The 26,681-nt window shown below is 35.0% G+C and overlaps 1 protein-coding gene across 2 annotated transcripts in view; it reads right to left on the bottom strand.

Moving 5' to 3' along the window:
• The window catches only part of SPATA16 (spermatogenesis associated 16), a 243,489-nt gene that overhangs the window by 139,593 nt on the left and 77,215 nt on the right, over positions 1 to 26,681 (bottom strand). The gene's annotated exons all lie outside the window — the stretch shown is intronic.

Raw genomic sequence — 26,681 nt, 5'->3', positions numbered from 1 at the left:
TGACAAATATCACATATATTTTTCTATTCTTTGCGTTGGTTGGGTGGGATGCAATTTAGAATGATTACTTTGAAAAGTACAATTAATAAATTCCCCTCTGTTCTAACCTACCAGAAATTACTTATGATTCATTCAGCAACAATTATTGAGTGTAAACCACGTTCCAGACACTGCACAGGTTCTAAAGAAAAGAGCCAGAAGGGTAAATACATACTTAAACTAAGATTTTGAGTAGCCCTATTGTATGGAAATGAATGTCTGCCTGCATTCTATTATTTTTTTATGCTGCCTTTAACTGGAAATTATGTAAGAATCTTTAAAATGAACTGAAATAAATAGTGGTTTCTACTATATAGTTTCACTGCCTAATGAAATGGGATGCTATTTCTTTTAGAATCTGAGAATTAGAGGAATTTTTTTGATAGCAAAGTCAAAGCCATTTGTATTTTGTCAAGTTTTAATATTGTTTATATTAACATCATGATTTTTTGGTTTTGTGACCAATCAATGACACCCAGATAACAATATTTTACCTACTATAAAGTCCACTGTAGCTTCCACACCAAAAGAGAAATATGAATGTAACACTTAGACTTTATGAAGCAATTGGACTTCTGACAGTTGTCCGTGATTTCCCTTTGTTGAATTAAGAGAATTAGCGGTATTGCACCACAATGGACACTGTATCTATGTATAGGGTCTATCCCGACTAAACCCCTAGATTAAAGCCAAAATTTGAATTGAATATGGACTTTGATTATGGGAAAGGCTCTCAATGTTGGATTCAATGTTTAAAGACCAAATTACCATTACTGAAAGTGACTCCAATTAGGAAGTCCATTCATTGTTAATACTATAAAATAACAATGTTAATATTTTCTCTTTGAAATACAACAGGATTTTCTAATATGCTGATTAGTTCTTTCTTTATTGACAAATTTCTTGTTTTGACATCCTATTCTCTTTGGCTCAAAGTATTGAGTGGCAACCTGTTGTGACTTGTACCAAATAAAGTATCATAGCACATTACTTTGGAAAGAATACATTTTCCAGATATCTTTAAAAGTGCTGCCTTTTTCTGTGAATATAATGACAACAGCATGTATCATGCTTCTTTTGTTTAAAAGTTATGTTAGATACTAAGCGACTAGCCTCCAGATGGAAGTATTAACCTAATTGTGAAAAATCGCATAGATACATATATAACCCACAATAAATGAACTGAAACTTGAAACAGTTAATTGGGGGATGCATACAAAAAAGATGGAAAGGCAAAAGACTTGGGCAAAGGGTCTGCAATGACAGGAAAATGTAAAACTTGGAAAGAAGTCAGGAGAAAGGGAGTTTCGAGCTGAAATATTCTTTAGGGAAGAAAGGTAGAACATCCAAATTGGAAGAGTGGCCCCCCCCCCCCCCCAAATGACTTGGTGATAGAGAATCGTAACCCATATTAAAAATGGCCATGTAAATTTGCTTGACTAAAGTAATAAATTGACCATAGGAAAAGTCAGGAGCCTGTTCATTAGTTAAAGGATTTTTAATTTTATGGAAGAAATTAACAATGCTTCAGGGATTACTAAGCAAACACATGATGGAAACATGTTTTAAGAAGACAATCACTGAAACTATTGTGAAGAAAGATAAGAGATACAAGAGCTGGGAAGATACTAAGGATGCTCTGAGCTAATACAGTGATTCTCAAAATGTGGCCTGCAGATACCCAAGGGTTCTGAGACACTTTCAGGACCTTCGTAATACTATTATAATGATTTTCATAGTAATACTTAGATATTATTTTACTTTATCACTATGTTGACATTTTTACTAATGTTCCAAAAGCCATAGTGGGTAAAACTGCAGGAATCAAATCAGAGATACCAAACTGTTCTAGTAGTCATTGAGTATATTCTTCACCGTTGCATGCCCTCGTTCCCCCCCAAAAATGATAAATCTCAACCCCTGAGTACATGCCTTTTTAATATATGGCATCATGAGATGGGATGTATGCATTAAGCACTTCTCTCTTGCATAAGAAAGTATGCTGTCTTGAGGAAAAGTCCTTGTGCCATTGTATGCATTTGTGAGCTGACTTAGCTGCTGTTACCATGGAACACCATGTTTTATGTGGAACAACAAGGAACAAACTGATTATCAGACTTTGAATATGGCAGACATTTTTTGAAAATGAAATAAGTGTGCCTGTCACTTAAAGGAACACAACTGACAGTATTTATTACTAGTGATAGAAGTTAGAGCTTTCAAGCAAAAATTAGAATTTTGGAAAACTTGTATCTGTCACTGTGAGCTTGACAGCCACCCAATGCTTAAAGACCTTCTGACAAGATTGGTAATACTAACATGTGTAATTTAAAAATTTTACTATTGCATAATAGTAATTTGCATAATAGAAATCTGCAAATAATGCATTATTTTACAAATAATCAATGTATGATGTTACTAACTCAGAACAATCCATTCAAAGTATAAGAAAGACCAATGGCTTTTAAAGTAACAGAGTACAAGTTGATTGATAATGGTTTCAGAATCCACACTGTAATTAATCTTAAAGAAACTCTCACTTGTCAAGTCTTGGTATAGTATCAAGAAGGATATTCAGGATTATCTGAAAAGTCTATTAATGTTCTCTTTCCTTTTTTAATTATACATCTGGGTCAGATTGGATTTTCTTCATATAGTGCAAACATATAGCAACAGAGTGAATGCAGAATCAAGTATGAGAACTCAGTTTCCTTTTAAGATGCTATACATTACAGAGATTTACAACATGTGAAACAAGGCTATTCCTCTATGCATTTTTGGAAAATAGAGGTATTTTTATTTTTATTTATTTATTTTTAAATATTTATTCAGTTTTAGAGAGAGACAAAGAGTGTGAGCAGGGGAGGGGCAGAGAGAGAGAGAGGGAGAGAGCACTGACAGTGCAGAGCCTGAGGCAGGGCTTGATCCCATGTACCACGAGATCATGACCTGAGCTAAAATCAAGAGTCAGATCGCCTGAGCCACCAAGATGCCCTGAAAATATAGTTATTTCTAATAAAATATGTATTTTATGTTAACATGTAATGGGTTTATTATTTTCAAATGAACAAATATTTTTAAATTTCTACATTTTAATCTCTAATATGGTAAATATTTATAGATATTACCCATATAAATCAAAGCTCTTTGGGATACTCAATAATGTTTAAAAATAGAATGGTTTATAAGGCTAGTTTGAGGACTAATGTGCAAATAAATAGTCAAAATTTATATGATGGCTGTACCTGTAAGAAGGAAGATGATAAGGCATGTGGGACATACTTGCTTAATAATTTGTACTATATAACACCATCCTTTTTCTCTCTCTTCTAAAATCAAAATATCTCTGCCTATTTTGGGGGGGGTACATACATGTGACTTCTTAATGTTATTCTCATATTATTTTCTTTCCACAAAAAACAAAAACTACTTTCTCAGAAATTGTATCTGTTGAACAGTTTCCACAAGAAAGTCTTATAGGAACTTAAAGTGTAAAAAAACCAAAAAGATTGAAATTAATTAGTAGTGAGGTTATATATTAGATTTCTTTCACCTGCTAATCTCTTGTGAACACCACAAAAATAGCAAATACTACTGTAAATATTACTGTCTTTTGTGTAAAAGTCATATTTGCTTTAAAAAAAGCCTAATTATTGATAATACCATAAGAACATTTATATCCAATTAGAAAATTACTTTGCCTCAGGTAACCTAAGAAAGGCACATGGTCTGCATTTCTTCCAGTGAAGAAGAGTCTTAAGAATTGTATGTAAGAGCAATAACCTGTGAGCAAAGTTATAGGCAGTGCCATCAAGGAGACATTTCTTCTCAAAGTAAAGGTGTTATAACTTAGCATATGGCTGCTCTTCAGACTTCTATGAAAAATGAGGAAAGGTCACAGGGCTGAGAGAGGATAAACATAAGGAATATTTGCCATAGCAACAGAAGAGGAAATGACAGAGGGTTTAGGCAAATACAGCAGTAATAGTATGACCCCAGGATTTGCAAAATGCTAGTTGAGGCTAATACTATGTTGTTAATGATATAAAATATCCATATTCATGAAATACGCATTCATGAATTGTGAAAATTAAAATGAATAGTAGACTGGTACCTATATTTGTAAGGTAGTCAGATCTTCTAAGGTAAACTAATAGAGTCAGAGCAAGTCAGGCACACTCAACAAGAGATTTCTATCTGGTAAAGGAGCAAACAGAAAATTTAAAATATCCAACACGGGCTAGCAAAAGCTATAAAATGAATAGGGGTTGGCATCTAGGCCATGTTTTTTACTTGGTCCAATAAAAACTGGTCTGCCCCAAGTTTGTCTCTTGCTACTTGTGGCCCTGTATGTAATAGACTACACAGTGACTTCTCCATACCAAATATCTCAGACAAGATCCTTAGGACTGAAAGGACTGGGAAACACAAATGAAAGTTGGTTCAAGAATAAGATACAAATGTCAATTTTACAGTTTAGCCTGGGTGAGGCAGATTCATGGGAATAAGCTTTAATTTCTTAAAACAGTGTTAGTTAGATTTGGAAACACGGGTAGTCCCCCATTTTTCTGAAAAAATTAATTATTTTTAACATTTTTTGGACATCCAATATTCAGCAGTTCCTTGTATTTTCTTAGGCTTCCTCAATTTTAGTTTTGGTCTTGATTGCTTCAATTTCTACTTGTCTGGAGATTTTTGGGGTGTAAAGGCAACAAACCAGCAGACTAAAAATAAATATGTCCCAATGGGGACCATCAAAATGGTTTTCACTTTGTTCATGAGCATTACATAGACTAAACAGCTCACTGTGCTAAACAGAGCAAATGTGCTCATGAAAAGAAATGTGTGAGTCCTATACTTGTAACATTTCAGGCTAATCACCTGATATGTTTGAAATAAAACACAATGGTGACCTTAAGGCTAAGATTTGCACAAAAATTTTCCATTTGCAAAACACACACCTATAATATCATTTAACCCCTTTCACAAGTGTTGAGGAAGATATAGTCATTACCCCTTGTTCAGAGATGCTGAAAAATGCAGAGAAGCTAATACAAAGAGAAATTAAGCAATTTGTAAAAGTCAAGGCTAGTCATTGATGTTACACGAATTCAAATTCAGGCCTTTGATTGCTAAAGCTTCATTCACCACATTACAAGAAAACTTATAGATCTACTCTATTTATAATTACAGAATGAATCTTGGAAAATCTAGAATTATTTAAAAAATCATTGACCTGTTCCATTGATTTATGTGCCTGTTTTCTGTTTTTGTGTCAGTACCATACTGTCTTGATGACTACAGCTTTCTAATACGGCTTGAAGTGGGGAATTGTGATACTTCCAGTTCTGATTTTCTTTTTTAACATTATCTTGGCTATTCAGAGTCTTTTCTGCTTCCACAAAATTTTTAGAATTGTCTGTTCTAGCTCTGTGAAGAATGCTGGTGTTATTTTAATAGGGATTGCATTGAATATGTAGATTTCTTTGGGTAGTATCGACATATTAACAATATTTGTTCTTCCAATCCATAAGCATGGAATGTTTTTCCATTTCTTGGTGTCTTCTTCAGTTTCTTTCATAAGCAGTTTATAGTTTTTAACATACAGATCTTTTACTTCTTTGGTCAGATTTATTCCTAGGTAACTTAGGGTTTTTGGTGAAATTGTAAATGGGATTGATTCTTTCTCTTTCTGCTGCTTCATTATTGGTGTATAGATTTGCAACAGATTTCTGTACAGTGAATTTATATCCTATGATTTTGCTGACTTTATGTATCAATTCTAGCAGTTTTTTGGTGGAGTCTTTCAAGTTTTCTGTATAGAGTATCGTGTCATCTGTGAAGAGTGAAAGTTTGACTTCTCCCTTGACAATTTGTATGGCTTTTATGTCTTCGTGTTGTCTGATTGCTGAGGCTAGAACTTCCAGTACTATGTTGAACAACAGTGGTGAGAGTAGACATCCCTATCATGTTCCTGACTTAGGGGGAAAGCTCTCAGTTTTTCCACATGGAGGATGATATTAGCTGTCGGTCTTTCATATATGGCCTTTATGATGTTCAGGTATGTTCCTTCTATCCCTACTTTCTTGAGGGTTTTTACTTCCCAGAAATGGAACCACTAATGTATGTATGGCTAACTAATTTTTGACAAAACAAAAAAGAATATCCAATGCAAAAAAGACAGTCTTTTCAGCAAATGGTGTTGGAAAAACTGGACAGCAACATGCAGAAGAATGAAATGGGACCACTTTCTTAAACCACACACAAAAATAAATTCAAAACGGATAAAAGTCCTAAATGTGAGACAGGAAACCATCAAAATCCTACAGGAGAAAACAGACAGCAACCTTTTTGACCTCAGCCGCAGCAACTTCTTACTAGACACGTCTCCAGAGGCAGGCAAAACAAAAGCAAACATGAACTACTGGGACCTCATCAAGATAAAAAGTTTCTGCACAGCAAAGGAAACAATCAACAAAAACTAAAAGGCAACCTATGGAATGGGAGAAGGTATTTGCAAATGATATTTCCGATAAAGGATTGGTGTCCAAATACATAACGATCTTATAAAACTCAATACCTAAAAACCAAATAATCCAGTTTGAAAATGAGCAGAAGATGTGAATAGACATTTTTCCAAAGAGGACATCCAGATAGCTAACAGAAACACGAAAAGATGCTCAACATCACTCATCATCAAGGAAATACAAATCAAAACCACAATAAGATACCACCATCCCTGTTAGAATGGCTAAAATTAACAATTCAGGAAACAACAGATGTTGGCGAGGATGTGGATAAAGGAGACTCCTTTTGCACTATTGGTGGGAATGCAACTATTGGTGGTGCAGCCACTCTGGGAAACAGTATGAAGGTTCCTCAAAAATTAAAAATAGAACTACCCCATGACCCAGCAACTGCACTACTAGGTATTTATCCAAAGGATACAAAAATACTGACTCAAAGGGGCACATGCACCCCAATGTTTATAGCAGTGCTATCAATAATAGCCCAATTATGGAAAAAGACCAAATGTCCATTGAATGATGAATGGAGGAAGAAGATGTGGTATATAAACACAATGGAATATTACTTGGTGATCAAAAAGAATGAAATCTTAATCTTGCCATTTGCAGCAACAGGGATGGAACTAGAGCATATTATGCTAAGAGAAATAAGTCAGAGAAAGACAAACATATGATTTCCCCTCTACGTGGAATTTAAGAAACAAAATATATGAACATAAGAGAAGGGAAGGAAAAATAAAATAAGATAAAAACAGAGAGGGAGATAAAGCACAAGACTCTTATATGCAGAGAACAAACAGGGCTGTTGGAGGGGAAGTGGGTAGGGGGGTATGGACGTTAGGGAGGGAACTTTTTGTGATGAGCACTGGGTGTTATATGTAAGTGATGACTCACTAAATTCTACTCCTGAAACCAACACTACACTATATGTTAACTAACTTGAATTCAAATTAAAAAAATCACTTGACCTTGCAGGAAGTAGAAACAAACATATCTCTGCTGTTTTTATTATTCATACTTACCCCAGTCCACAACAATTACATGTTTTATAACATTTCAAAATTTTAAGGACATTACTGCTTTTAATATCCCAGTGAGAATTTACAGAGGAAGAAGTTGCAGAAAGACTAAATGACTGGTTCATTCCTTCAGAATGGATTTTAGAGCTGGTGTATTAGAAAATGGGAAACCAATATAAAAGAATCATCTTAAAAGAACATAGGAATAAACTCAACCATGAGGTGTGCCCGTGCAGCCTATTTGCCAGTTTCAAGGACCAAAATGAACAACATTTCCCTGAAGGCAGTATTCAGCATGGGAATTGTGCATTAGCACCCCTGGTCTGTTTTCCAAGAACCACATGGAAATCAAAAGCAGGGGAACAAACCAGCAATAAATGGTAGATTCACATTCCAAAGAGGGGTCCTGACAGCAGATGCACTGTTGCATAAGAATACTGCTCCATTACATTAATATACTGCTTCTTCATTTATGGACCATTTCTGTATCTATGAGTAAAAAGAAAGGAAAGATAAAAGCCAAATGGATACTGACTCCAGAGTTAAGGCTAGTCTAAATTATTATAAGAGAAAGAATGCAACTAGGATGAGACATAAAACACCAAGCAAGATGATTATAAACTAAAATGCAGTCAACTTGAATACAAGGGTAGATGATGACCTATCTAGGTGAAGAGCCATTGGAGCAATGGTAAAGTATAATGGAGGTAATACGGGAATGCTGAAGCCAGGGTTATTGTAACTGATCTATTGCAAGCTGTCATAATTTTTAAAAATAACCATAAAAAGTTGTGAATTTATTTAATATAAATAGAATATAATCCTTTTATTATATCTTTTGCAACTTGGACAGGCAACTCAAGAAATCTGATCCAGGGGTGCCTGGGTGGCTCTGTCGGTTAAGCATCTGACTTCAGCTCAGGTCATGATCTCACAGTTTGTGAGTTTGAGCACCGCATCGGGCTCTCTGCTGACAGCTCAGAGCCTGGAGCCTGCTTTGGATTCTTTGTCTCATTCTCTCTCTGCCCCTCTCCAACTTGTGCTCTGTCTCTGTCTCTCAAAAATATATAAAAACGTAAAAAGAAAGAAAGAAAAGAAAGAAAGAAAGAAAGAAAGAAAGAAAGAAAGAAAGAAAGAAAGAAAGAAAAGAAAGAAAAAATCTGATCCAGCTTCAGACCCTGCTTATTAATGAAAACTCAAGAGAGGGTCAATCTGTTTTGTTCTGCCTTTAGTATGTCTTAAATTTTCCTCTCATATCAGAAATAGTCACTGCTGTCTCCTTTTCCCTCCTCTCCTCCTAACCTCCTCACCTCCCTGCCTCATCTTCTCCCCTCTTCGTCTTCCTCTTCTTTTTTCTCCTCCTATCCTCTGCCTCTTTATCTCCCTCCCCTTCCCTCTTCATGTACTTGTCCTTCTCTTTCTTCATGTCCTCTCCTTCTTCCTTTCCTTCTCTCCTTCCTCCTCTTCTTTTCCTTTTCCTCCTCCTCCTCTCTTTCCCTTCCTCTCCCTTTCTTCCTCTTCTTCTCCTGCTTTCCTTGTTTCTTCTCCTTTAGAAAAGAAACTTCAAATAAGATGTCTGAGCTATCAGGGTGTGTTTCTTGTGTTCTTATTAAGATAAGCAAATAATGATTCTTAGACACTTGGACATTTCTATTCCTTGGATAAAATATATGACCATATTTAATTATTTTTTGGAATTTATTTGCTTTAAACTTCATTGTCTTTTTTCTCACTTAATTTTTTAAAACACAAATAAGGCTATGTGTTTATCTTTCAAGACAGTTTTATTAATTCATGTGATAATCACAAAGAGGCAGGGCTTCAGGTAAAAAGAAAAAAAAAGTGGTGATGATGTATGTTAGAGTCTTGTGACTTAAAACCTGTGTTGCATCAATGTTGTGCAGTAGACTTGCTACATATCATTACCCACAAATCACACATGTGAAAAGCAAGGATTTTTCAAACCAATCAGAGAAGTGGAAGGTGAGCCTATAATTTTATGATTTTAGGGACAATGCTCCCTATATCCCACTGCTACCTCAATCTGGGGTGGGAACCCCTCCAGATTTTAAAGATAGTATGATTTTCATTATTTTTAAGCTGAAATGAGATGATACCAGAGTTTTTAGGAGAAAGAAAAATTACTGCAATGTTTGCTAGGTGTGGTTCCTCCATCTGTAAAATGGTAGTAAGGAAAACTCAGGAAGTTACTGGAAGGATTAACTAAGACAGCATATGAAGCACCTAATCACACCTGCTACAAGGAAGGTGTTTGAGAAATACTTGTTCTCATTCCTGCTTGAGAACTGTTTCTTATGTGGTCTGTTTTGCACTGCCGAAACAGTGCAAAACTGTTTCTTTGTTTCTTTGTTTCTTATGTGGCTGTTCCCTGCAGTATGGCACAGTGAATACTTTGCCTTTCCACAGAAATGAGAATGTTTTATATTCTTTTAGAGTTATGCTTCATATATCTTCAGTGGAAGTATCTTTTTTATAGGTAAATATATTTTTGTGGGGAGAAAATAGAAAGATACATAAAGGTACTAATAATGATTCATACAGTGTTTTTTAACATGCCTAAGCTTTTGAAGAGTCAAAATGCCTGACTTGCAAAAAGTCCAACCAGATATCCTTACGCCGTGATTCCCATTTATCATCTTCATGCTCTTCAGCTCATGTAAACATACATGTATACATGGTCACACAAACATATAGATTGTGTTAATTTCATTCAGTTGGAAGGAATAGCCAGTAATCAAGGGATTATCAAAGGATGGAGCTAGGAAGAAACATTTCCTAGCTCAAACCTTTCTAAGTTGAGAAAAATGAGTACGGATACTGTAATGTCTTTCTTGAAATGAATGGCAGTGTCTTTAAAATGGTTACCCATATGTTTTCTCAAAGCAAGACACTGTAAGGTACCCAGGGTTGTATACATTCAGGTTAAGATCAAACATTTTTCTTTTGTGTTCCTATTATTATCCTCCAAGTGGTATCAACACTGCTACTTAGTAGCCTACACATTTGTTCATATCAAGAAGAAACTGGCACCAGCAATGCTCCCATTTTTTTTATTAATATTGTGATTTTGTTTAAGTTCATCCAAACTGTGAGGATTATTTTGTCTTAATACTATTGAACTATTGAATTTAATGGCCAAACTTTATTTACTTTTGCTTACCAATTTAAATTTAAAATTTCCCTAGTTTTAAGGTATATTTGACAAAAATTGTATGTATTTAAAGTATAAAGTATGATGGCTTGATACATGTACACATTGTGAAATTACCACAGTGAAGTTAATTAACACATTATTGCCTCACATGGTTCCTTTTTTTTTTCTTTTGGTGTGGTGAAAACGCTTATGATTTATTTTAATAGCAAAATTCAAATATACAATACAGTCCTCATGCTCTATGTTGGATTCCCAGAACTTGTCATCTTATAACTGAAAGTTTGTAACCTTTGACCAGTATCTTCTCATTTTCCCAACCCCCCCAGGCACCAGCAATCACCATTCTACTCTCGGATTGTATGAGTTAGACTGTTCACATGTGAGATCACACAGTATTTGTCTTTCTGTGTCTGGCTTATTTCACTTAGCATAACATTCTCCAGGTTCATTCATGTTGTCACAAATAACAGGATTTCCTGCTTTTTATGGTTGGATTATATTCCCTTGGGTGTGTGTGTGTGTGTGTGTGTGTGTGTGTGTGTGTGTGTTTGTATACATATCAGATTTTCTTTATCCATTCATCCATTCACAGACATTCAGTTTGTTTCCTTATTTTAACTATTGTGAAAAATGTTGCAATGAACACGTAAATGCAGATATCCTTTCAAGATACTGACCTTATTTCTTTGGGTATCTATCTAATAGTAGGATTGCTGGATCACACAGTAGTTCTATTTTTAATTTTTGAAGACTCTCTATTTTTTTCTAAAATGGCTATAACAATTTACATTCCCATCAACAATGTGCAAGTGTTCCCTTTTGTCTGTATCTTTGGCAACACTTGTTCTCTCTTGTCTTTTTTTTAATTTATTTTTACATTTATTTATTTTTGAGAGACAGAGAGAGCACAAGTGGGGAGGGGCAGAGAGAGAAGGAGACAGAATCTGAAGCAGGCTCCAGGCTCTGAGCTGTCAGCACAGAGCCCGACACGGGGCTCAAACCCACAAACAGCAAGATCATGACCTGAGCCAAAGTTGGACGCTCAACCAACTGAGCCACCCAGGTGCCCCTCTCTTGTCTTTTTTTTTAAGTGTTTATTTTTGAGAGAGAATGAGAGAGAGAGAGAGAGAGAGAGAGAGAAAGAGAGACAGAGAGACAGAATATGAACGGGGGAGAGGCAGAGAGAAAGGGGGACAGAGGATCCTAAGTGGGCTCTGTGCTAACAGCAGAGAACCTGATGTGGGACTCAAAATCACAAGCCGTGAGATAACAGCCAGAGCTTAACTGACTGAGCCACCCAGGCATCTCTCTTGTTTTTTCCATAATAGCTATTCTAATAGATATGAAGTGGTATTTCATTGTTTTGATATACATTTCCCTGATGATTAGTAATGTTGATGCCCATTCATATATCTCTTGGCCATTTGTATGTCTTCTTTGAAAAAACGTCTATCTGGGTCTTTTGCCAATATTTTAATCTGTTTTTTATTTTTATTTTTTTTTGCATTTGAGTTGTAAGAGTCCCTTGTATATTTTGGATGTTAACTCCTTATCATATATAAGGTTTGAAAATATTTTCTCCCATTCCATAGGTTGCTTTTTCTTTTTGTTCATTGTTTCCTTTGCTGGGCGGAGCTTTTTACTTTGACATAGTTCCACTTGTTTATTTTTGTTTTTGTTGCTTGTACTATTGGTGTCCTATCCAAAAAAATCACTGCCAAGACCAATGTCAAGGAGATTCCCTCCCCTACATTTTCTTCTAGGACTTTTATGCTTTCAGAGCTTATTTTTAAGTCTTTAATCCATTTTGAGTTGAGTTTTGTTCATGGTATAAGGATCTAATTCCATTAGTTTGCATGTGGATATCCATTTTTTTTTCAGCAACATTTATTGAAGAGACTATCCTTTTTCCATTGTATATGCTTGGCATCCTTGTCATAGATCCATTTTTCATATATATGTGGGTTCATTTCTGGGCTGTTTGTCTGTTCTGTTCTATTGATCTATGTGTCTGTTTATATGCCAATACCATTCGGGTCTGATTTCTTTGTTAGCTTTGTAATATAGTTTGAAATTAGGAAGTGCAATGCCTCCAGCCTTGTTCCTTCTCAAGATTGCTCTGGCTATTTAGGGTTTTCTGTGGTTCCATATGAATTTTAGGACTGCATTTTCGACTGTGAAAAACGCCATTGGAATTTTCATAGGATTGTACTCAATCTATTAATTGCTTTGGTAAGTATGGATATTCTAACAATATTAATTCTTCTAATCCATGAATACAGGTTACCTTTTCATTTATTTGAGTCTTCTATCTTTCATCAATATTTTACAGTTTTTAGTGTATAGGTCATTCATCTCCTTTGTTAAATTTATTCCTTAGTATTATTTTATTATATTTGATGCTATTATAAATAGGATTGTTTTCTTGATGTCTTTTTTCAGATAGTTCATTGTTAGTGCATAAAAATGCAAATGATTTTTGTATGTTGACTTTGTTTCCTACAACTTTACCCTATTTCTTTATTAGTTTTAACAGTTTCTTGATGGAGTCTTTAGGGTTTCTGTCTATAAAATCACACCATCTGCAAATAGAGACAATTTAACTTCTTTCTTTCCCATTTGAATGCCTTTTATCTATCTTTCTTGCCTAATTTCTCTGGCTAGGATTTCCACTACTATGTTAAATATAAGTGGTGACAATGAGCATACTTGTCTTGTTCCTGATCTTAGAGGAAAAACTTTGAGTTTTTCACCATTGAGTACGATGTTAGCTGTGGCCTTGTCATATATGGTCTTGATTATGTTGAGGTTGTATTTCTTCTTTACCTAATTTGTTGAGAGATATATTTTTTTTATTATCACCAGGCTTTTGAATTTTGTCAAATGCTTTTTCTGCATCTATTCAGATAATCATATGATTTTTATCTTTTATTTTGTTAAAGTGATGTATTATGTTTTTTGTTTACAAATGTTGAACCATCCTTGCATCTCAGGAATGCATCCCACTTGATTATGGTGCATGATCCTTTTTTTTTTAATGTTTATTTTTGAGAGAAGAGAGACAGAACGTGAGCAGGGGAGGGGCAGAGAGGGAGACACAGAATATGAAACAGGCTCCAGGCTCTGAGCTGTCAGCCCAGAGCCCGATGTGGGGCTCGAACTCATGGACTATGAGATCATGACCTGAGCTGAAGTCAGAAGCTTAACCAACTGAGCCACCCAGGCGCCCCAGTGCATGATCCCTTTAATGTGCTGTTGAATTCAGTTTACTAGTATTGTTCTGAGGATTTTTGTGTCTATGTTAACCAAAGATATTGGAATGTAATTTTCATATCCTAAAGTGTTCTGGTTTGGCTTTTGTATCAGGGTAATTAGTTTGGAAGTATTTTATTCTCTTCTAGTTTTTGGAAGAGTGTGAGAGGAGTGGAGTTAATTCTTCTTTAAATGTTTGGTATAATTCACCAGTGAAGCCCTCTGGTCCTTTGAGGGAAGGCTTTTGATTATTGCTTTGATATCCATACTTATTAGTCTGTTCAGATTTTCTATTTCTTCATGATTCTGTCTTTGCAGGTTGTACGTTTCTATGAATTTGTCCATGTCTTCTAGGTTATCAAATTTGTTGGTTATGGTATTCTCTTATAATCTTTTGTATGTCTGAGGCATAAGCTGTAATGTCTTCTCTTTCATTCATAATTTTATTTGAATCCTCTCTTTTCTTGATTAGTCTAACTAAAGATTTGCCAATATTTTTTATCTTTTCAAAACATCAACTCTAGTTTTGTTGATTTTTTTCTGTTTTTTTTTTTTTGTTCTACATTTCATTTATTTTGCTCTAATTTTTATTCTTTCTTGTTTTCTACTAACTTTAGGTTTAGTTTGTTCTTCTTTTTCAAGTTCCTTGAAGTATGAAGTTAAGTTGTTTATTTAACATCTTTCTTTCTTTTTTAAAATATTTCCTTTTTCATTTTGAGAGACAGAGAGACAAAGTGTGTGCAAGCAGGGAAGGGCAGAGAGAGAGGCAGAGAGAGAATCCCAAGCAGGTTCCACACCCAGCACACAGGCCTACATGCGGCTCAATCTCAAAATGGTGAGATCATGACCTGAGCTGCTTATCAAGAGTAGGGTGCTTAACTGACTGAGCCATCCAGTCACTCCTAATACCTTCCTTTTTTCTTAATGTAAGCATTTATTTCTATAATCTTCCCTTTTAGAACTGGTTTTGCTGGATCCCATAAGTTTTGGTATATTGTGTTTTCATTTTTTTTTTTTTTTTGACTCAGGATACTTTTTGATTTCCATTTTGATTTCTTTGACTCATTGGATTTTCAGGAGTATGTCATTTGATTTGCATGCATTTGTAAATTCGCCAATATTCTTTTTTTTTTAATTATTTCTAGTTTCATACTGTTGTGGTCATAGAAGATATTTGACATGTTTTCAATATTTTTAAATTTGTGAAGACTTACTTTGTGGCTCTATTTATGATCTATCCTGGAGAATGTTCCATGTGGGCTTGGAAAGGATGTGCATTCTGGTAGTGCTGGATGGAATATTCTGTGTGTGTGTGTGTGTGTGTGTGTGTGTGTGTTTATATTTTTAAATTTAGCTACTACCACTCCACATCAGTGGGGAACAGCCACAGCGCCTCTGTATATATTTGTTAGGTCCATTTGGTCTATAGTGTTATTCAAGTCTGCTTTTCCTTTTTGATTTTCTGTTTGGATGACTTATCCATTATTGGGAAAGGGGTATTGAAGTCCCTTGCTATTATTGTATTTCTGTTTGTTTCCTCTTTTAGTTCTGTTAATATTTGTTTTAAATATATGTGTGCTCCAATATTGGCTCCCATTGGTTATCCAGGCTGATGGGACTACCTCTGGAACTGGAGTTGACATGAGTTAGAGCCAGGTCATGTGGCTGTTGCTGCATCCACAGTAGGATCTGCAGTTGGTGGGTCTGTTACCAGGGACTTAGGTGGGCATGAATCATGTCTGTTTTAAGATCACTTAAAACAGTAATTGTCTTCTTTGGAAAAATGTCTATTCATGTCTTCTGCCCATTTTTTAACTGGATTATTTGTTTTTTGGGTGTTGAGTTTGGGAAGTTCTTTATAGATTTTGGATATAAGATATGTCATTTGCAAATACCATCTCCCATTCCACAGGTTGCCTTTTAGTTATGTTGATTGTTTCTTTCACTGTGCAGAAGATTTTTATCTTGATGAAATCCCAATAGTTTTTTTTTTTTGCTTTTGTTTCCCTTGCCTCAGGAGACATGCCTAGAAAGAACTTGCTACAGCTTATTTCCAAGAGGTTACTGCCCATGTTCTTCTGTAGGATTTTTATGTTTTCCTGTCTCACATTTAGGTTGTTCATCCATTTTGAATACATTTTTGTGTATTGTGTAAGAAAGTGGTTCACTTTCATTCTTTTGGATGTTGTTGTACAGTTTTTTCAATACCATTTGTTGAAGAGACAGTCTTTTCCCCATTGGATATTCTTTCCTGCTTTGTTGAAGATTAATTGACCATATAGTTATGGGTTCATTTCTGGGTTATCTGTTCTGTTACATTGTTCTATGTGTCTCTTTTTATGCAAGTACCATACTCTTTTGATCACTACAGCTTTGTAATATAAGTGGAAGTCTGGAATTGTGATGCTTTCAGCTTTGTTTTTCTTTTTCAAGGTTTCTTTGGCTATTAGGGGTATTTTGTCGTTCCATATAAATTTTAGGATTGCTTGTTCTTGTTCTGTCAAGAATGCTGTTGGTAGTTTGATAAGGATTGCATTAAATGAGTAGATTGCTTTGAGTAGTATAGACATTTTAGCAATATTTTGTTCTTCCAATTCATGAGCATGAAATGTCTTTCTATTTCCTTGTGCCATCTTCGATTTCTTTCATCAGTGTTTTATGGTTTTCAGAGTACAGGTCTTTCACCTCTTCGGTTAGGTTTATTTCTAGGAGTCTTATTGTTTTTGGTGTAACTGTAAATAGGATTTTTTTTAATTTATCTTTCTGATGTTTCATTATTGGTATTCAGAAATGCATCAGATTTCTATATGTTGATTTTGTATCCTTTGGATTTACTGAATTTATTTATTAATTCTAGCAGATTTCTGGTGGAGTCTTTTGGGTTTTCTATATAGAGTATCATGTCATCTGCAACTAATGAAATTTTACTTCTTCCTTGCTTACTTGGATGCCTTTTATTTATTTTTGTTTTCTGATTGCTGTGTCTAGGTCTTCCAGTACTATGTTGAAGAACTGTGGTGAGAATGGACATCCCTGTCTTGTTCCTGACCATACAGAAAAAAAAGCTTTCAGCTTTCCCCCATTGAAGATGATATTAGCTGTGGGTTTTTCATATATGGCCTTTAGTATATTGAGGTATGTTCCCCTCTAAACCTATTCTGCTGAGGGTTTTTATCATGAATGTTGTACTTTGTCAAATGCCTTTCTTGCATTTATTGAAATGATTATATGGTTCTTATTCTTTCTTTTATTAATTTGGTGTATCACACTGATTGATTTGTGAATACTGAACCACCCTTGCAACCCAGGAAAAAATACTACTTGATTGTGGTAAATGATTTTTTTAATGTACTATTGAATTTATTTTCTGGTATTTTATTGAGAACTTTTGTAGCTATGTTCATCAGGGATATTGGTCTGTAGTTGTCTTTTCTAGTGGAGTCTTTATCTGGTTTTGGTATCTGAGTAATGCTGATCTCATACAATGAATTTGGAAGTCTTCTTTCCTTTTCTACTTTTTGTAATAGTTTGAGAAGGAAAGGTATTAACTTTTATTTATTTAAAAAATTTTTTTTTCTTAGAATTTTTTTAATGTTTATTTATTTTTGAGAGAAAGAGAGAGAGAGAGAGAGAGAGAGACAGAGTGCAAGCAGGGGAGGAACAGAGAGAAGGAGACACAGAACCTGCAGCAGGCTCCAGGCTCTGCACTGTCAGCATGGAGCCCAGCATGGGGCTCGAACTCATGAACCATGAGATCATGACCTGAGCTGAAGTCAGATGCTTAACTGACTGAGCCACCCAGGCGCCCCTAACTTTTCTTTAAATGTTTAGTAGAATTTGCCTATGAAGCCATCTGGCCCTGTACTTTTGTTTCTTGGGAGTTTTTTGATTACTGATTCAATTTCTTTGCTGGTTATCAGTCTGTTCTGGTTTTCTATTTCTTCCTGTTTCAATTTTGGTAGTTTATATGTTTCTAGGAATTTATCCATTTCTTCTGGGTTTTCCAATTTGCTGGCGTATAGGTTTTCATAATATTCTCTTATAATCGTTTGTAATTTGTGGTGATACTGATTTTTTTCAAAGAACCAGCTCCAGTTGATCTCTTCTATAGTTTGTTTCTTTTTAGATTTTATATAATTTATTTCTGCTCTAATACTTATCATTTCCTTCCTTCTGCTGGCTTTAGGCTTCTTTTGTTGTTGTTGTTGTGTTTTTTTCTTTTTTCCTAGCTCTTTTAGGTGTAAGATTAGGTTGTTTACTTGAGATTTTTTTGCTTCTTGTTGTAGGTCTGTATTGCTATATACTTCCCTCTTTGGACCATTTTTGCTGCATCCCAAAGATTTTAGACTGCTGCATTTTCATTTCATTTGTTTCATTTATTTTAAAAATTTCTTTGATTTTCTGGTTGACCCATTCACTGTTTAGTAGCATGTTTTTTAACCTCCATGTATTTGTGGTCTTTCCAATTTTTTTTCTAGTGGTCAGAGAAGGTGCATGGTATGATTTCAATCTTTTTGTAATTGTTGAGGCCTGATTTGTGACCATATATGTGATCTATTCTGGAGAATATCCCATGTGCACTTGAAAAGAATGTATATTCTGCTATTTTATGACGGAATGTTCTGAGTATATTTGTTACATCCATCTGATCCAGTTTTTTTTAGTCTGGGAAACTCTTGATCTCTCCTTCTAAGTTCTGAATGATAACTTTGCTGGATAGAGTATTCTTGGCTATAGATATTTCCCATTCAGCACTTTTAATATATCATGCTACTCCCTTCCAACTTGCCAACTTTCTGTTCAGGAATCTCTAGCTAGCCTTATGGGTTTTCCCTGGTAAGTTGAGGGCTTCTTTCGTTTTGCTGCTCTTAAGATTTTTCCTATGTCACTATACTTTGCAAGTTTAGTTGCAATATGTCTTTGTGTTGGCCTCCTTTTGTTGATTTTGGTGGGAGTTCTTTGTGCCTCCTGGATCTGGATGTCTGTTTCCTTTCCTAAATTAGGGAAGTTTTCTGATATTATTTCTTCAAATAAATTCCCCCCCCCCTTTTCTCTCTCTTCTTCTGGGAATCCTATGATACAAATGTTATTATATTTGATGGAGTTACTGAGTTCCCTAAATCTATTTTTGTGCTGCATAATTCTCTCTTTTGTTTACCTTCATTATTTTCTATTATTTTGTCTTCTAGGTCACTGACTCATTCCTCTGCTTCTTTCAGTCTGCTGTTCATTGCATCAAGCCTGTTTCCAATCTCATTTATTGCATTTTTTGTCTCTGATTCTTTTTAAACTTATCTCCGTGGTAAGGGTGTCACTGATGTCTTCTTTTCTCAAGCCCAGTGAATATCCTTATGATTGCTGCTTTAAATTCTCAATTAGGCATGTTACTTGTATCTTTTTCACTTAGATCTCTGGCCATGTCCTCATCTTGTTCTTTCATTTGGGATAAATTCCTCCATCCTGGAATTTTGTCTACGTTTTTGCTTTCTTCTCTGTGTTAGAAAATCCAGTTATGTCTCCTGGTCCTGAAAGTAATAGCTTAATGAATAAAAGGTTATGTAGTAACCAGGGACTGTTGCTTCAAGAAGTGTCTCCAGTGTGTACTGCATGTGCTCTGCTGTTGTGTTTTGGCTGATCATCTGCAGAGGCTGTTCTTGCTGTTTTTGGGCAGTGTTCAGTCCCTGGCCTGAATATGACAAATTTAAACTAGGTGTGTTCTAGTTTGTTTCTGAAGTAAGACTTGACACCAACTCCACTAGAATTGAGGTCCTGCAGAACTCTCTGGTTGATGTGGTGTGAGTAGGGGTTTGTATTGGTTTTCTTGGTGAGGGGACTGCTGCACTGGGACTGAGGAAGGTTAACTGAGAACAGCAGTCCTGCCGGAGCACGGGTGGGGGGGGTGCGTGTGTGTCTTGGTATAAGCAAGTTAGGCAGCCAGTGTCAGTGTTGTACTGCTTCTTGTAGGTGGCTCTGTGTTTATGCTAGGGGCTGGGAAGGAAAGTGGTGTCAGCCAACTCCTTTGTTCTGGAGAAGTGACTCTGTGAACTCCTGCTTCTCAGGGACTTGCTCCAAGAAGAGTGAATAATCTCCCCACCTCCAACTTCCCATATGCCCCAGGCATTCTAAAGATTGCTGTATCCCTGCTGTCTGCTTCTGGGTTATTTGCCTGCCTTCTCTCCAGGAGTAGGGCAATACCCCCCAGGTTCTACCCCAGCCAAGCCCACTGACCTTTAAAAATCCAGGCTTTAAGCCCCACTGGTTGCAAGAACTCACAAAATTCAGTCCATCTCATTTTCCAAGCCAACGGGGGGCGGGGGGGGCTTTGGGGAAATGTTCTCCTAGTGTGTTTCCCTCTGTGCTTTTCTCTCTCTTGCCCTTCTGTGCAACCATGGTTCCCTCCTCTCCACAGCACCCACGATTCATTTCTCCCTTAAACTACATCTCCACACTTCCTACCTTTTTCAGTGTGGTCTCTTCTCTCCCTTTGGTTGCAGAGTTTGTTCTGTCAGTTTTCAGGTCAATTTCTGGGGTATTTGGATGATTTGATAGTTATCTAGTTGTGTTCATGGGAGGAGACAAGCCTAGGTCTTCCCACTCCACTGCTATCTTCTTCTCTTTCCAAATATTTTAATGTTTTAAGCTCATATCACTTCTGAACACTTTACTCAAAATTGTGTATATAACACCTTAAAAATTGTATTTTCATAGAAGTTTTCAAATTGTCTACTTTATGGAGTATGTGATGGGTTCAAAAAGGTATCTGAAAAATAATAATCTCCTCTATGCAGATATAGTTTATTGGTAATAATAAATACCACTGAAAATAATAATAAATACCATTGAAAATGGTGGTGGTGGGATCGAAAAAAATACAAATATGATATATTTTGGGATTCAGGGAAGACTTAAATCAGTTTACTTATATTTAACAATGAGAAAACTGATTTAAAGGGAAGTTAAGTTTCTTGCAGAAGTCAAAGCTAGTAATTGATGAAGCAGAGATTCAAATCCATGACTTTGGTTGTTTTGTTTCCTTATATTTTGCCCCAAAGGTGATTTAAATGTACATTGTTTAATTTCTAAGTATTTGGAGAGATTTTCTAGATATCTTACTATTAATGATTTCTGATATAATAATTACATTAACCATATTCCATTGTGGTTAGGGAACAAGCTCTGTCAGATTTCACATTTTTAAAATTTTACAGAGTCTTATTTTTATCTCTAGTAATGCTCCTTTTCTTAATTTCTACCTTGTCTGATATTAATATAGACAAACCTGACATAAAAACAAGTTTTTATGTTTACTGTATAAGTAGATCATTTTTCTCCCTTTTATTTCCAACCTATATCTTTTTTGTAGACAGTATATAGTTAAATCTTGTGATTTAATCCAGACTGGCAATCTCTACCTTTTAATTGGAAAGTTTAGTTAATGTACATTTAATGTAATTATTAATATAGTTTGCTTCAACTCTACCATCTTGCTATTATCTTCCAGTATTCCATCCATTATTTGTTCCTCTCTTTCACCTTTCTGACTTATATTTAGTTAATTGAATCTTTAGTATATAATTTTAAGTCCATTATTGACTTGCTAGCTATACTTTTTCTATCTTTTAATGGCTACTGTAGGGATTATAACATGCAACCTTAATTTAACACAGACTACTTAGAGTTAATATTGTACTATGTTATGTAAAAGTCTTAGTAGTAAAATGACATTTGTACTCCCTCCCACAGGCCTTTGTGGTATTGTAGTCAAATATTTCACATCAAAATATGTAATCTTATTATTTATGGTTTTTCTTTCATCAGTTTTAAAGTTAGTCCATTGTATTCTGGCCTCTATTATTTCTGATTAAAAGTCATCTATTACTTGTATCACTGTTCTGTAGTATGTAATGTATTGTTTTCTTTTGGCTGCCTTTAATATTTTCTCTCCATGTTGGATTTTCAAGAATTTGATTATGATGTTCTTAGATGTGGTTCTTTTTGTTTTTATCCTGGTTGGGGCTAACTGAATATTCCTATTTTTTCATAAAATTTGGAAAATTTTCAGTAACTACTTTAATGTCTGATTCCCTCTTTCCTTTCCCTTTGAGACTTCAGTTACATGTATTCTAGATTTCCTGCTACTTTACCTGAGGACAGGTCACTGAAGTATTGGTTAATTTTTTAAAATCTCTTTTTTCTCCATTCTTCATGTTGGGTAATTTCTATAATTTGTCTTCAATCTTTAGCAGTCTCCAAAGTTCTATCGGTACATTTCAAAATTTCAGATATTTTATTAATCTGTGTTAAAATCTCCATTTAGTTATTTTCTTAGTTTTTATTTTTCTGTGGAGATTCTCATCTCTTCAGTTATTATTACCATTGTATCTCAAGGGCCTTGGACCTATATTTCACAGCTCTTTAAAGTCTTTCTCTACCAATTCCAACATTTGGGGCAGCTCAGGGTCTGTTTCTATGACTTTTTCTTAAGTATGAGTCTTATTTAACTACTTCTTTGCATGTGTATTAATTTTTAATTTTATGCTGGACATTCTGGATGAAACTGCGTAAGGAATCAGATTATGCATCATCCTTGCAAATTTGTTGATTTCTTTTTTCCCCTATCAAGTAATTAAATGGTGTATACATTTTTTCTTGTCATGCTTAGCTTTAGTCTTTGTTAGGGCAGGTCTATTTTGGTTTTAAGCTTAATCCTAATGTGTGGTCCTTTCTAGAGGCCACGATCCTTACTCTTAAACATGGCCTTTCTGGGGTCTCAACTGAATGACTGAGGTACTCATTGAGGTCTTTTCATGTGGACACTCCACCATATCCCATCACTGCAGGTCCTCTCATATTTCCATTTAGCACTAAGTCTTGCAGCAGGGAATCTCTGCTACATGGAGCCTCACTCCTCACATTGGCTAAGAACCTATAATAAATCCTCATGCAGACTTCTACCCCATCTCCTCACACAGCTCCCTCTTCTTAGGCCACTTACCCTATAAATTATAGCTTTTCCCTTTTTCAGTCTAGTATTCTCATCTCTGCCTCCTCAGTTCAGTGAGACAACAATTTAACTTGTTATCCATCTCTCCGAATTAGGGCAGGAAAATAACCCTCACAAAAAACTGAGAAAATTGTGGGGCTCACCATGTGTATTTCCCTTCTCTCAAGGATCATAGTCCTGCTGTGACCATTGTCCATTACCTGAAAACAGTTGCCTAATATATTTTGTCCAGTTTTATAGTTGTTTACAGTGGAAAAATAGGTCCATTACCAGTAACTCTGTCATGGATGGAATAAAAAAAATTCATGGATTTATATTTAATTTTCACAAAACTTTATTTTCACAAAACTTTGTGAAATAATATTTGTGAAGTAGGTACTATTATTATAATCTAACTTCATAGAGAATTAAACTCAGGCTAACTAATGAGTGGGGGAGTCAGAATTTGAACCTAGGCAGTCATATTCCAGACTCTTCTCTGATTCAATATACCATACTGCCTCTGCAACATGAAATTATGTTTATTTCTTTCACAGCATTTATCACATTATTTTTTCTCATGTATTTATTAATATTCATTTGTTTTTCACACTTTGACATTTCTTCTAATGTGTATAAATACCATACATTTCCTGTTACAACTGCTTCCCCACTTGGATAGCACAGGGTATTAATAGGCATTCAATAAATATTTGTTGAATGAATGAATGAATGAATGTAGATGCCACCATTATAAAAAAAAATTGAAAATAAGATCTTTTGTACATATTTGGTATTTTAGATTTCATCTTGCTTGCTACCTTGTGGCATCAAAATTCTGCATCAAAACAAACAAGAATCTATAGGTGAGAAACACGCAAAAAAGTGGCATGCATCATTAAAATCTTTACAATTATATACATCAAAATGTAATTATATGATAGAAAAAGAGTTACAGCACGATTTCTACTCTTGTTGAGAGTAGAAATCAATCTTAGGAATATTCAAAACACTTCCTGATAAACAATGGCACTAATCTGATGAGGTAAGCACAGAATTGATGTGTTTCATGAATCTAGGCATCACTTTTGGTTGAAGTAAAAATACCATGGTATACATACCTGCCACTTTGGACGTGTTATTAGGAAAAGAATTATTAATAATTGTTTCTAGAGCCTTTCTATCACTTAGTTTCATATTTTAAATATCAATACACATCTGATTAATTTCAAAATGTATCTTTGTTGAACTTAAAACCATAAAGTTATGGTTCCTGTAGTCTTCCACATGACAAAACAATATGCATTTAGTTTTATCAGAAGCAAAACTACATGATGGTTTTTAAGCTAATTTTTGTGCTAACAAATCTCCTAAAGATATGCAGCAGACCTCACATTTACATAAAATTAAAGAAAGAATGCTTTAGCAAATGCAAATAAATGCAAAAAAGGAATATTTTAATTTTGATTCATGATTAGTATCAACCATCACAATATGGTAATAATACAAAAGCAAAGTTCTGCATTCATTGTATAATTAATGATTGTAAGCTATTTCTAGATTGAGAATTCTGATTAATTAATTTATTTTGAGAAATATATTTATTGATTATATATCAGTCTGTGTTTTAAAATCTGAGATCTTTAAAAACACTTTAATATTAGAATCATATGCACTGGCTTCTGCAGTTCTGCAGTATGACAAGCCCAGTAAAATGATTTATTTCACTCAGTGCATTATTAATTGTATGAATTGACTGTTTAACCTTTATTGATTTGCGTTTCTTATTTAATGTTCAACTTAGAAACAGAAGCAAAAGTTCTTATACTATAGAAAAAAAAGATAAAAGTTAATCTGAGTGTAATTGGTAAGATCATTTTACTATTCACCATTAAATATCCTCAGCAATTTTTAAGTCTTCAAAGAGTTCTCTTAGTTTTAAAACAAAAATTGCTAAATCTCAACAGTGAAATTATTGAAGTTTACCTTTGCATTGTTAGGACCTGTAGCATTTTATTGTTTCTTATATTTGGATTACAGTGCAATTTTACATTTATGTTCATCACTTATTTTTATAACACTGAGTTGATTTTTTATGTGATCATGCCATTTGGAACTCTTTTATTATTGAAAATGATTTAGGGGCACCTGGGTGACTCAGTCAGTTAAGCTTCTCTGACTTTGGCTCAGGTCATGATCTTGCAGTTCACGGGTTCGAGCCCTGCATTGTGCTCCGTGCTGACAGCTCAAGGCTGGAGCCTGCTTCAGATTCTGTGTCTCCCTATGTCTCTGCCCCTCCCCTGCTCACACTCTGTCTCTGTCTCTGTCTCTGTCACTCTCCCTCAAAAATAAATAAACTTTAAAAAATGTTTTAAAAATCCATCAAACCCATTCTGATATCCAGGAGATATTTTTCTTAAAATGTTGGCCATGCTGGTGGCCGTCTTTATGTGTGGTAAAAACCATGGAGAAGGTGATAAATAGTTACTTTCTGTGCATCTTCATTTATTATTGTTTACATATGCCTATAGATTTTCCAGGTCAGTTCCAATTTCAAATATTTTTCCTCTTGTAATTACAAGTCACCCAAGTAGCCCAGGAATTCCAGTATTTTGACATACTGAAATATATGTTACATTTCCAATATTGATCCTTTCAAATGGAAATGGAATAAAATTATTTGACAGACTGCATGTCCCAATATTGGGTTTGGAAACTATGGATGCATAAAATGCTTCCAGAAAGTATTGGGTTGAATTTTCTTTTGGTGTCAAAGAGACTCTGCCTTGAGGTTCTGTAGTTGACTTAAGCAGGGAAATTTCTTTCAAGCAGGTTATCTTGTGGATTTCAAAGTGATTTTGTTGTCTGCAGGTCTTTGATGGCAAGGGTAAGCCTACAGATTTGAGATTTCCTTATGACTGTGAGGAATCTTGGGGAGATCTTTTAAATCCTTATGGATGTGGAGCCATAAATAATGTTTCCCATGCTGGCAGATCTCCCACTTACAAGATGGGTCTTAATACAACTGATAGTTAGGGTTCCTAGTGGTTATTAACAAGACAGGCATTATCTTCTCATGTTGATAGTGATTTGTTATTTGTATCCAAAAGAAGTGCAGAATGTGTGAGACCAGAGAATGAATAAGACAAGAAGTTCTAGGTAAATTGCTCAAAGTTAGGCAAGGAAGGGAGGAGGCATCATAATTCTAAGCAAACAGCTATTTGAAAAGCATAACATAATCACTTTAGCTTTGCTGTATATTAAACTATTACCCATGGTAAGAGTAAGGCATTTAGGAAACAGGACATATGAGAGGTACATGTTTACAGAAGAAAAAGAGGCCTGGGGGATTCTGGGAAGCCACAAGATAACATAATGATCCAGAGTTCTGAAGAAGGATAGAACTATAAAAAGAAATCTTTAAGGAAAATGATAAAAAGTGTTTCACACCTTTTGACAGCTGTCACACCTACCCTTGCAAAGCATCCTTTGAATCAGACATCCTATCATCAAATAAACCATGTACTGTCAACTCTTTGCTTATGGTTTAGTCTGAATTTCCTTCCACCATTTTCCATATCTTGTGCATTTTTGGAAATCCTTCTCATCCTTCTCATCCCTCACTTACCTTATTCACTCCTTCCTCTCTTCCTGTAGTAATTTGCTACTCCAGATATCTGCCTTTT

The sequence above is a fragment of the Panthera pardus genome, unplaced genomic scaffold, assembly GCF_024362965.1.
Source record: "Panthera pardus isolate Hobbes unplaced genomic scaffold, ASM2436296v1 HiC_scaffold_16, whole genome shotgun sequence".
Taxonomy (NCBI): Eukaryota; Metazoa; Chordata; class Mammalia; order Carnivora; family Felidae; genus Panthera; species Panthera pardus.
This window is presented reverse-complemented; position numbering and strand designations above follow the sequence as displayed.